Genomic DNA, 11,654 nt, shown 5'->3' with positions numbered 1-11,654 from the left:
TCAAAACAGGTCCAAATGATCTGAAATTTTTACTATGAATAGCTTAGACATAGATATACAATTCTAATGAAAACACCAAAGCTCATAAATAGCCAGAACAAAGCCAAATAGCTTGCACAATTTCAGGTACCAAAACTGGCCAAACCAAAAGTGACCTAAAAGTGACCTAAGCCTATCATTTTAGTGCATTCTGTCCAGCATTGGTAAATTGACCATATCTTGGTCTACACAACTCAGAATGATCTAAAATTTTGCCGCGCGTGCAATAAGACATAGACCTACAAGTTTTTAGTTTGGACCGAAACCAAAAAACCAAGGAAACTAGGTCGTCCGGCTAGGTCAAAATAGTACACCAAAATCTGATAAATTGCAATAAAATGCAATACACTTGGAAATGAAATTAGTAACATATACCAACACTAAAGGGCTATAAAAAGTGATATATTGGTAACATTAGAATTGACTCACTTAGAGTGCATTAAGGGTCAATATTATAGGTTGACTAATGAAATGAATTGAAGGGAATAGTATCAAGAAAATTTAAATATTGGATTTTATTGTTAGAAATAAATTCATTAAGTACTAAAACACTTTAAATTGTGTGCTTCAGTTGCAAAGGATATTGAGAAGCATAAGGAATACTGAGTCAGGGCCAAGGGGCATATATCAGAGGTCTGTGCACAATACTTTTTATATTCACTGCTTTTACCATAAAATTTATTTGGAAAAATGAGTTATGAATAGTTTTTTATTGTTTTGGCTTTGGGAATATTATTTGGAAGTTATTGTGTTGCCTACTTTGCAAATGGAAATTTTGATATAAAATGTGATTTGTGGTTTGTATGAAATATAATGATTTGGAATTGTTTTGATTCATACTTGGCATGACAATGTTACTATGTTCCTCCTCCATTTATGGGGTGAGTGTGATTATATTCCTCCCTCTTTGACTTGCTAGTCTGAGGTGAGTGTGGATGAGTACTCATTATCTAGCTAGCTTCCTCTCTCATTGATTTCAATTATTGAGGTGAGTGTGCCTTGTTGTGATGTACAAACGGCATGTTCGGAAAAGTTTGTGTCATGACCTAATTTGTGTTATTGATTAGCAACACTGTATTATTCAATTGTTTGATCAAATTTGTGTTATATCAGCTTTGAAAATCATGACATGAAATTGCGAATTATTCAGATTGTAAATTGTCAATAAAAGTTTTACATATTGCTTTTTAAATTGTTATTGTGCACCACTGAGTAAATTTTACTCAATGATAGCTTTTTCATTGCTGTCACAGGTAGACAGACGGACAGAATAGTAGAGTAGGCTGCTTGTACCACATTTTCAGATTTCGCCGGGTATATCGAGTATACCATATTGCCTAGTTTTTGTTGTAATGTATGTGCACTGTATGTATATATTGTACTTGGTCTTGAGCAGTTGTAAACTAAAATTATAAATTATTTTGGCCTGTAAAAATATTGTGATATATTTATCTTATCTCAGTTTTTGAAAACATTAGAAAATTATTGTTGAATTGAGTTGACAATTGTTAAGGAATTTATTGTATTGAACAAATCATTGGAAGTGCTTTTTACAAGTTTTTGAAGAACTGTTTTATTCAAAATACAGATGGCACTCTGCCAAAATTTTCACAGAAATTATTAATACTTTAAATTTGTTATTTAGTTTCACTTCAGTAAAAGAAAATTTTTAACACCTGTCAATAATGCTCAACACTGTAAAATGAAGTAAGAAAAGTTTTAAAATCCCTTGGAGTGTATTTAATGGGTTATCAATAGACGACGTTGGTAATTCATTAGGTATACTATGGGATCATGTTATGCCTTACGAAGGGGTAGGGTGTGACATTTCTGGGCTTGGTGTTCTCAAAGAAAGTTGTAGTCCTATGTATAATTTTTCCAATGGTATAAAATTCAGGTCATTTGGACCTGTCTAGAAGGAGTTATGGCCAAATGAACATGTATTCATTTAGTCATTTTTCTGGGTTCAGTGTTTGGATATCCTGATTGAGGCAGTAAATTGACCAAGATTTTTACAGAATTTGGGTAGGGTTTCTTCATGAAAATTAGGGTATTTTGAGTCTAGTTTCACCTCCAATTGGCCTCACACCAATTGGAATCACTCAACTTCATTTATAATTCAAAAAAGACACTGGACTCATAGGTCTAAATTTTCTGCATAAGAGAAGCACTCCTAATATTCCATCCTCCTTACTCCCAACTACAATTTATCATTCATAACACTTCAAATGATTAACACACAGTCTTAACAAGATCAATCTCAAGCCATAACACCAAGGTACCAATATTAATTCAAACCCTTACTCAAAATTTCTCAAATATTCAAATCCTACTTCACACACATCAATTTATAATCACCATCAAACCCACCCATAAAAATCTTTAATTACATCAAAACTCATCAAACACTTTCCTAATTAATGGTTGCCAAAAACGAAAGTGGCTCATACATGGATATTTTATTTCAATTCTTTCAAATTCTAAGTCAATTCATGCTTCCAACATGAAATCTAAAGAGAAATTAAAGAATAGTAGCACTAACCTTTTTTAGCAGAATTTTTCCAAGCTTAAACTTCACTTTCTTTCTTTTTCTAGGCTGCCAAACACTTTCCCAAGAGGTGTAAATAGGTTTTAATGCAGGGAGTCTAGGGTTTAGTGGTGAGAATTCATGGGAATGGAAGAGAGAGATGAAACAACACTCATGGAGGTTGAGAGAAAAGTATGCCGGCTGGTTGAAGATGAAGTTGTTTTATTTTTGTCTCAATTTATCCATTTTTATTTGATTTATAATGGCTTGTTGAGTTGTGATTGGTGGAGGGCATTTTATTAACATCACGGTGATGTCATAAGTCCCATTTAATTCATTTTTTTTTCTTTTCTACTCATTTTCAATTTAATTTTTAGCAATATTTATTCACATTTTATATCTTATAATTTATTTACTAAATTGGGCAAGTTGGTCAAAAATCATCTTTCAAGGCGAAATGACCAAAATGCCCTCCGTTTGGCTTAAGGAGCCAAAACTGTCTGTACCAATCTTAAAAATTCTCCTAACCTTTTCTTGGCATTCTAAAGCTACTTAGGGCACTGTAACTCTTCTCTGACATCCCAAAAATTATTTCATAAGGTTTCCCTTTAGTTATAGGGTCGACAACTGTCTTTACAGTCGCTTTCCGTTGGGTCACCCATCGCCGGGGTACCGGCTCATTTAAATTTATTGCATTTCATTTCTAAAATTTTTCCTTAATTTTTCTTGGTCTTTATTCAGTCAATTTATGCTTCCTCATTCTAGTTTAAGTGTAGTTCTAGACATTTTAGCTATCCGAACAGACGTTAGTCGTCAGAACAGTAGAATGTACGGACTACCTAATGTGAGGGCGTTATAATTCTCCCCCTTTAATAAAAAATTTCATCCTCAAAATTTACTCAGTGTAAATATTCGAAGAGCTGCTAGCTCCTTATTTCTTCTCCTTACCAGAGAAAATAGATCTGCATTAGTATCACCTCGACTCATATGAATGCAATGCATGTTATGCACACGATCTTATTCTATCTAACGATGCCTATGAATGCCTAAACCTTTGCTCTGATACCAATAAATATAATATTCCTTACCTGGTCTACAGTGTAGCCAAGCAAAGTGTGCTACATTCGGTACCGGAGTACCCTATTCTGTCATGTCGTGTACAATATTAATTCAATTATATTATCCTACATGTAAATTTTTTTTATCCCATTTTATTACATCATTTCTCATGTCAATTATTCATGTACCATATCATACCATTACTCATAAAATTTTCAAATAAAATAAACTTGTATTTCATTCATATAACATTACTTACAATAATGTACAATTTTATATACAATGTAAAATTCAGTTACATATCTCAATCTAATTTATTACATACAAAAACCAAAATACAAAATCTAACTATACATGAGCCTACCAAAAATATCTGATGAGGTGACAACCCACACTATAGCAGATACGGTCCAAGTCTTGTCTAGGCACTACTACTGCTACTGCTCTCCAGTACCAACGTGTGGTAAGAACCAACGCGCTAAGCATAACGCTTAGTGGTGCATAAATAAGGAAAAATAACTAAACAATTTAAAATAATTATTTCACGTATAACCTTATACATAAATATCAATTTTCATGTATTTAAAGTATTTTACATATTTTTCTAGAACTTTGGAAGCACTTAAGTCAATAGGGATCTTTTCTGTGCTTGTATCTCATATTCAGTCTTATAAAATTTATATTAATGGCCATCTCATGTATGTGCATATACCTTATCTTCAGTCATATAAAATTCATATAAATGATTTTCTCATGTACTTATTTATATTTAAGGCTTATTGCTTTTATCTGTGCCCAAGTAACTTATAACAAGCTATAAAGACTGGATACACGGGAGTTTACTAGTCAGACATCCGTATGTCTACACAGTATACAACGGTCATATCAGGCACAAGGCCAGTGGGCAGGCATAAGCCAGTAATAATAAAAATTAGCACTATGGCCATCGGGCAGGCATAAAGCCAGTAGAACAATCATCTTAGATATATGTTATCTGTCAATGATTATCTTGTTGGCAGTACTGCAATATGTAGTCCCTAATTGGTATGCTAATCTATCTATGGTATATAAATGAGTCTAGGCATACTTTGGGCAGAATAGTATTATTAAATATTTATAATTTCATTAATTCATGTTATTTTTATGCTTAACAATTTGTTCTAATTCATTTCATCTCATATGCCTAGTTATTTTATGGACCTTTCTTTATGTCCAGATTTGATATCTCAAATTTACCTAACAATTTAGTCAAGATGTGGCCACTGTTTGGCCATACATCCTTCATGGGAGTTGTTCCTCTATGTGTTATCTTTATTTTTCCTTTTCAATCATGTTTTTGAAGTTTTAGAACTCAAGTTATGGTCAAATAACCATAACTGGTTCACTATCTCTTTCTAGGTCTAGAATTAGGCAGATTTTGGAGTCTATCTTAGTCTAATTAATTGGACCTGTTACAGTCATTTTTAGGCTTAAGGTTTTTCATAGAAGTTATTACCCTATGTCTTATAGTCCCTTGGAAATTTTAATTACAATTTTTCAAGGTTTTTTGAATTAATTATAGCCAAATCACTAGCCTGGACTCATGTGCCCTATGTCTTCATGGTCTATGATCAGGTCAATAGATTTTACTTTCATTTCAGGGTTCTTACATTCCAAATTTGAGGCAAGTCTCTAAATCAAAGTTGGAGCCCTATACCTTAGGTTTCAAGAACAGTTGGGCTCTTCCTAATTAGAGTTTCCTAGTGGGAGATATGACTTAAAGACTTTTCTGGCATTAAGTGTAGTTTGATCAAATTCCAAGTTTTGATATGCTAAATTTTTCTAACCATTTGACCTAGTTTCTTTGGGTTCTGGGTTCTGGTCAAAAGCCCAATATAGTACACCTATGTAATATAAAAATTTTGCCATTGGTTTCATTGCATTTGGATTTTTATAGACCAAGTTATGGCCATTGTACTAAAACTGGTCTAGTGGTCTATGTCCAGGAAATTCCGGGCAGAATTGATTCTGGTCAGTTTCGTTACCTCAATTAGGTCAGTAATTTCATTTGGTTAGAGGCATTTCTGGCCTTGGTGTTCTCAATGAAAGTTGTAGTTCTATGTCTAATTTTTCTAATGGTATAAAATTCAGGTCATTTGGACCTGTCTAGAAGGAGTTATGGCTAAATGAACATGTACTATTCATTTGGCCATTTTTCTAGGTTCAGTGTTTTGATATCCTGACTGGGACAGTAAATTGACCAAGATTTTGACAGAATTTGAGTAGGGTTTCTTCATGAAAAAATGGGGTATTTTGAGTTTAGTTTCACCTCCATTGGCCTCACACCAATTGGAGTCACACAACTTCAGTTATAACTCAAACAAGACACTAGACTAATAGGTCCAAATTTCCTTCATAAGAGAAGCATTCCCAATATTCCATCCTCCTTACTCCCAACTACAATTTATCATTCATAACACTTCAAATGATCAACAAACAGTCTCAATAAGATCAATCTCAAGACATAATACCAAGGTACCAAAATTAATTCAAACCCTAACTCAAAATTTCTCAAATATTTATATCCTACTTCACACACATCATTTTATGTTCAAAGTCTTATAATCACCATCAAACCCACCTATAAACATCTTTAATTACATAAAAACTCATCAAACAATTTCCTAATTCATGGTTGCCAAAAATGAAAGTGGCTCATACATGGATATTTTTTTTCAATTCTTTGAAATTCTAAGTTAATTCATGCTTCTAACATGAAATCTAAAGAGAAATTAAAGAATAGTAGCACTAAACTTTTTGAGCAAAATTTTCCCAAGCTTAAACTTCACTTTCTTTCTTTTTCTAGGCTGCCAAACACTTTCCTAAGAGGTGTAAATAGGTTTTAATGAAGGAAGTCTAGGGTTTAGTGGTGAGAATTCATGGGAATGGAAGAGAGAGATGAAACAACACTCATGGAGGTTGAGAGAAAAGTATGACGGCTGGTTGAAGATGAAGAAGGCAGATTTGTGTTTTTATTTTTGTCTCAATTTATCCATTTTTATTTGATTTATAATGGCTTATTGAGTTGTGATTGGTGGGGGGCATTTTAATGATATCATAATTTGTTTTTTTATTTTTTGTCTAAATTTATCCATTTTTATTTAATTTATAATGGCTTGTTGAGTTGTGATTGATGGAGGGCATTTTAATGACATCATGGTGATGTCATAAGTCCCATTTAAATTATTTTCTTTTCTTTTTTTTTTCTACTCATTTTCAATTTAATTTTTAGCAATATTTATTTACATTTTATGTCATAAAATTTATTTACTCAATTGTACAAGTTGATCAAAAAATATCTCTGAAGGCGAAATGACCAAAATGCCCTCCATTTAGCTTAAGGAGCCAAAACTGTCTGTACCGATCTTAAAAATTCTCCTAATCTTTTCTTGGCATTCTAATGCTATCTAGGGCACCGTAACTCTTCTCTGACATCCTAGAAATTATGTCACAGGGTTCCCCTCGGGTTATAGGGTCGACAACTGTCTTTACAGTTGCTTTCCATTAGATCACCCATTGCCGGGGTACTAACTCATTTAACTTTATTGTATTTTATTTCTAAAATTTTTTCCTAATTTTTATTGGTCTTAATTCAGTCAATTTATGATTTCTTACTCTAGTTTGAGTGTAGTTCCAGACATCCTAGTCATTCGTACAGATGTTAGTCGACAGAACAGTAGAATGTACGGACTACTTAAAGTGAGGGCATTACAGATACCTTAAATTTGAATATGCAGTCTCATTGCTTGAAGGGGACACCTATGAGTGGTATAAAAATGTCCCAAATAGTCTGATGGAGCCTTCCATTCTAACGTGGGGTGATTTTCTTAAGGAGTTCAAGCAGAAGTATATCCTTGACACTTATGTTGATATGAAGCTCCAAGAATTCCTGAGTTTGAAACAAGGGGACAAGTGTCACACCTTAGCCCTCTGTAAGGCATAATATGATTCCGTAGAATACCTAATGCACTATCGAACTTCATATACTAATAACTCATTAAGTACCCTACAAGGGATTTTAAAAACAATTTTCTTATTTTTTAGAAGTGGTGAGCATTTTCTAATAGGTAGTAAAAACATTTAATCAGAGTTTGAAAACTAGTTAAAATTTTAGTACATTTTTATTTTTCTACAAATTTTAGAAAAATTTTGGCAGAGTACCGTCTATATTTTAATAAAACAGTTCTTTAAATACCTATAAAAACACTTCTAATAATTTGTTTCATCAATTCAACAACTACCACAACAAACTTCAATATCATTTCTCAAACCCCAAAATTCAAATCAATAATTCACAACTCAATATTTCCATTCATTTTTCATTAAAGTAAAAAAAAAAATTACATTTATAAACCACTTTACATTAGCAAATCCAAAATGATATTATTACAACTTTATACAACTGCTCATGACCAATTTTTACATATACATACAGTTACATATACAATTATAAACATTACATTCAGGGTATAAATTTATACCCAATAAAACTTTAGCAAAGGTGGCTCCAAGTTCCTCAGCAGCTCACTCTGCTACTTCTCTAGTCTTTATATCTGCGACAGCAATAACAGCCATAGCTGAGTACAATGACTCAGTGGTGCACAACATACTAAAATAATAGTTTATGCATAATTCAAATCACATTTATTCAATTAGTTAACTGAACATGAAAAACATATACAAAATATGATTTATAAATTTTTAGTCCAAACAATTTCATAAAAAAAAACATAGTTATATCATGCCATTTGAAACATATTCATCTCAATAGCCAGAGGCTTATAAGAAATCACAAGACTAGCTAGCTCAAACTATGGGTACCCATTCAAATTTCTCCCTCTACTGGCACACACCTCAACACTTCAGCTAGAGAGGGAATCAAAATTCAAAACTATTTCCTTCCACTAGTCATGCTAGTGAGGTATTCAAATATATGGTCATGACATTATGGTTTCAAAACTATCTTAACAATTTACCAAACATTTATTGCCATTTCAAACAAATACAAGTAAACTTTCAACAAATTAAGTCAAAAGCATAACATGCATTTCAATCACCATTTTGCAATATAAGTAAATCACAATTCTTTACATGCACTTTGCAAACAAATTTTAAAGAATATTTATGCTGTGCACAAACCTTAAGCTAATTGCCTCTTGGCCTTGACTCGATGCTTCGGGTGCTTTCCCGGTATTCTTTTCAACTGAAACACACAATTTTACAGTGTTTCAGTACTATAAATTATCATAAGTCCAAAAATAATTTCAAATCTAACTTTATTATGTTTAATTTGACGTTCTTTGAAATTTGTATTTCGGGGTTACTATTCATGATACTATTCAAGTCAATTTGTTGTCTTTCTAATGCTTAACGGGTATGGAAATTCTAATTTCACCTACATACCACATTTTGGTTAACTAACTTGTTGGTTTTGGTTGTTTTCCTCAAATCTTAAGTCTCTTAGGTGAAATTCCACAATTTCTGATTTGGTGCCCTGTTTTACACTGTTCCATTGGTCTTATTGCTATGGTAATTTGGCTAAGTTTTCTTCATAGAAGTTGTTCCTTATTGTCTTAAATTTATTTTCCTTTTTGAATCACTCCATTTGGAGTTTTTTAGCCCTAGTTATGGCCATTTGAACATAGCTGGCCGAATTTGGTGTTACCCAGAATTATGGGCATTTACTGGTTAATAGCAACTTTTGTGGGTTGACTGCAGGTGAGATTTTGGACAGCTTATGGTCAAATTTTGAGTTTGTTGTCTTCATGAAAGTTGTAGGGATATATCTCATCTTTCAAATGGTAAGAATTCAGGTCATTTGGACCTTCCTAGACCAAGTTATGTTCATTTACATAACTACTGTTTATTTGATCATTTTTGTACAAGTCAGTTTTCCAATTCCAGATTTGGCCTAATTGTTCACTAAGTTATGGTCACTTTCTGGGCATGATTCCTAAATGAAAAATGTGCCATTTTGTGTCTCGTTTCATTCCCAATTGGTCTCACACCAATTGGGTTTGTAAATTTTCAGTTTTGATCCCTGAAAGAGACCTAGGTCATGCAGCCTGTAGATTGACCCTCTCAAATCCGAATTGGAACATGGTTCCAACAATTCATACACACTACAAATAGTCACAATGGACCATTTCTCAACTCAAATAAGGTCAATAACATAACTTGGCCAGTTCTCAAATTTTTCTTTATTTTTTCATATGTTCAAAATCCTAGCTACACTTAAAGTTCAATCTAATGCAATTTAAAGTGTGTATTCATGTTCTACACACCTAATTCACCTCAAATAACCATTTAAAACCATCAAACTCATTCATATCAATTGTAATACCCCTATGTTTGGTAGTGCATTCTACTGTTCCGATGACCAGTGTCTGTCCGAACAGCTAGGATGCCTAGAATTATACTTAAATATTAGCGAGGAGATATAAAATATTGAAAAACAATAGAGAAAAGTACAAGAAAAACAAAGGAAAAATAATATCAATGAAATATGACTAAGTTAAACGATCTGAAAACCGTAGCGATGGGTAGCCGGACCGGTAAGTTACGGTGTAAACCGTTGACTAGCCCTAGACTGCGGGGAATCCTGGAAAATATTTTTAAGACTTGAATAAACATCTATTGAAGTATAAATAACATTAGAAATATCAAAGGAAAATTAATTAATTAATTAGTATAAAGAAAAACGAGAAATCAAAAAAATGACAAAACTCGGTGTTACCAAAAAATCGGGAACACAATCCGAGTAGGGGCATTGTGGTCAATTGACTCCCCGAGTTGACTTTTGACCTTAATGTCCATTAAAAATGAGTAGCATTACACTTTGAAAATATCATGAAAAATAAAAATATAGTACATAATGTAAATAGTGGAAGTAATGAGGCAAACTTGCAAAATTTGAAAACTTTGAATAAACAACTATTATAATTTTCATTAGTGCTCCACTAACTTATGATATTTGACACATATCCAAGCTTTGGACAGCCACCTCCACTAAACAACCTTCTTCTTCATTCTTTTTTCTCCATTGTCGAACCAAGCTTTCTCCAAAGTCTCCCATGGCCGTCCACCATGCAATGGCTAGTCCACCATCATCAAACTATCAATTCTTCTAAGTTTCTTCACTAAAGTTGTTCTATACAACTTGGGCAGCAATTAGGGAGCAAGAAAGATAGGTTTTGGTGAGTTTTTAAGAAGCTTCAAAAGAGGTAAGTGGTTGTTTTCATTTCTTGTTTCATTAAAATTGTAACTAAGGTTGTAGAGAGTTGATTTATGGAAGAAAAGTTGAAGTTTTGATGAGTTAGGTTAAGCTCCATTTCGACAGCCATGGAAGTTCAATATGTGAACTTGTTTTCTTCATGTATTGGATGATTTGGGGTATTGATTTAAGTGTTTAAATGTATTGAAGTTGATTTCTATTTATAAAGTTTGAATGGTAAGCTTGAAAAGTAAAAATGGAAGTTTGATGTGTATGTGTATTTTTTTGGCAGCCTCATGATGAAGATTGAAGTGTTTAAATTCATGAAAAGGTTGTTGAATTATGGTAATAAAAGTGGCAGCTTATGTGTATGGTTGAGTAGAGAATAAATGTGTAATAATTAGGAGTGTTTATGTGTATACATTGTAGGGTTTGGACCTTGTGAATTATAGTTGCATTTGGTGCATTGTGAAATTGTTATATTCTATCCAAGTTGACCTATAATGTAAAGTAATGAATGGTTATGGTTTGTGCCAAATGCAGAATGGTTTGGAGAAGTGAGGATATACTTGGTGAATGTGTGTTTGGTTTGGTGTTTGAAAGGCATGTAGAGGGCAGTGTGCAAATGAGCCTATAAACCTAAGTGTGTGGTTCCAATTGGTATGAGGTCAATTGGAGGTGAAACAAAGCACAAAATGTGCCAACTTTCATGAAGAAAGCCTACCCAAATTCTGTCCAAAAAGTGACATGAGAATTGACCAAATCCGGATTAGTGAC

This window comes from Hevea brasiliensis, chromosome 11 (genome assembly GCF_030052815.1).
Source record: "Hevea brasiliensis isolate MT/VB/25A 57/8 chromosome 11, ASM3005281v1, whole genome shotgun sequence".
Lineage (NCBI taxonomy): Eukaryota > Viridiplantae > Streptophyta > Magnoliopsida > Malpighiales > Euphorbiaceae > Hevea > Hevea brasiliensis.
Note: the sequence above shows the minus strand (reverse complement) of the source record.